Genomic DNA, 2,638 nt, shown 5'->3' with positions numbered 1-2,638 from the left:
TTTTCTTAATATGTTTATGACAATATATGGAAATATTTCTTACTGTTAAACATTTATAAAATGTGATAAACTTGCTGATGAGTTTCGTAACTCTATGAACAATATTTTAAATATGTGTAGTCATGCTGACTTCTAATGATACCAAGGAATCCATTACCTAGTTCAATTAGTAATGATTAAGGACAATAATATGAAGCTGGTCACTTTTAATTTTTTTAAATATGTGTTGCTATCTTTCATTTTAACAATTAAAAATTTCCTTTCTTTGAATTTCTCCATGCCTTTGTAACAGTTTAGCACTCTTTGTTATTGAGACATCTTTAAATCTAGTCCTTGTTATAGTATATTTAAACTCATATTCTATCAACAGAGCTTTCATTGCTTCACATTTTCATTTATAACTCATACCTTGGTCAGTCAAACATCTTCCAAAGGATGGCCTTGCACAATAAAATCTCAGCAATATTCTCTTTTGAAAACCCAAGTCTTATTAAAAGAGAAATTATTTTATCAACTGAGTATATTCTCACTTGTGCATATCACCTGAATTGCTAATAATCTCTTTTAATATCTTATCCAAATAAAGTAATACATAATGTTTTGATATTGCGGTTGTTTGTTTCTCAGGCAAATTCATTTGTGATGTCAAAAGTTTATTAAATGTGTTACAGTATGGGATTTTACAAGTGATACATGAGAGAAACGATAATCTCATGATTCCTAAAGAGATTTACATTCCAGGTAAAAGTATGACTTGAGGGATGATTTAAGACATGTTTATAGAGCTGAAACATAATGACCTTGATCTCAACACATACAACAGATTTAGAAAGTAGGACAAATAAAATATTCTTTTACAAATTCCTGTTTGAGGCATGTTTATTGATTAAACCTTTGAATTAGATTATTTCGAATACCTAACTGCTACTTTCCGTTTAATTTCATTTCTGTAGGTCATTTGTGCTGTAAATAATAGGTAAACAAATTGGTCATGCTATGAGGTTTAGGGCACATTATCTTCTATGAATATCATTGTTGAGTCTTCTGAGATTGAGAAACAGTGTTCAGGAAAATCAAGAGGAGTGAATGATGTAGCATTTATATGTCATAAATGTAATCAAAAGGACACAAAGGCCAGCATTTGTGGAAGACCCAAGCTTAGGAGTTATTCTGTAGGCAGGTGTAAGTGCTGATCTCTTAAAGAGATAGGGATAGATATGTCATTCATAAAGGAAATATGATATAGTTATTCCAAATGAGCTATTAAATCTTCTTTATTTTCTATAAAAGAAAGTATAGTTTTTGCCTGAAAATGAAAAGCAATTTTCTTTATTTTACTTTATAAATATTGCCTATCCATTTAACTGTGTTGTTCTACTTGAGGATTCACCAGAGTCAATATTAGAATATAGTGCAAAATTATTATTTTAGGCAATTGGTACTTAATATTGTGTAATTAAGATAGAATAACACTCAAATTTTAATGCCTTACACAAGTAATATTCAAACCAACTGGATTTTAGGTCAAAGGCATCCCACCAGGAATTTAATTTGTCCACAGTCAGCTGAGATAGAGAGCTTAAAAAAAAAACAAAAAAACATGGTTTTTTTCACATTTGGGAAATTGATTTGTTGATTTGTCCTGATCTTCATTTGTCACAGGCACTATGAAGGATTTTTTTTTTTTTTTTGGTTGCAATAAACCTTTCACAGATTTTAAAGGAAACTTTTGCAGATCTGTCTTGCAAAGTGAGATGTATATGAACATGCACCAGCAGAGAAATTCAATTTATTTGATCTTTTGTTTTAATCTGTCAATCAAATAAAAACAAAAATTCTCCACTGAATAGCTTAGAATAAGTTACTGAATATGAATAAAAATATCAGGAAAATGTGTAGATACTTATCAAAAACAATATATCTTTGAAAAATGCAACATATTGATATATTATAGAAAATATGAACTTACATTTAGAAAACCATATTAATATAACAATCAAATGCCTCCATTTCCTATATTTGTTGACAGTTCAGTCTCTGATAATATGCTTTAAGTGGTCTGATGTTTATTTTTAAATAAATCAGTTATTTTGAGAGAATCATTTTTATTTATTTTTATAAAAATATTCATGTGAAATATTGAAATGATGCAATTATATAAGTTCAGGTAGTACATATGTATGTGTACATGTATCTGTATGTACATATACACACACACACACACACGCACGTACACGTGTGTGTGTGTGTGTGTGTGTGTGTGTGTGTGTGTTTGTGTATGTGTGAATGTGCGTTTGTTTTGAGACAGCATTTTTCCATGTAGCTCTGGTAGTCTTGGAACTTGCTCTGTAGAACAGGTTAGTCTCGAACACTCAGAGATCTTGTCTCTGCTTCTTGAAGATGAAAGGTGTGCATCATGACCACCTAGCAACTTTAGGATAACTTCCGTTACAATAAACTTTTAATTGTAACAGCCATTATATTTAACTGGTATGTTCCCCATAGTACATTAAGAACGCAAATGAAAATGCATTTAGTAAATATTTCACTTACTAGAAATAATTGCTAGGCCGGGCAGTGGTGGCACACACCTTTAATCCCAGCACTTGGGAGACAGAGGCAGGTGGATTTCTGAGTT

This window comes from Mus caroli, chromosome 16, assembly GCF_900094665.2.
Source record: "Mus caroli chromosome 16, CAROLI_EIJ_v1.1, whole genome shotgun sequence".
NCBI lineage: Eukaryota > Metazoa > Chordata > Mammalia > Rodentia > Muridae > Mus > Mus caroli.
This window is presented reverse-complemented; position numbering follows the sequence as displayed.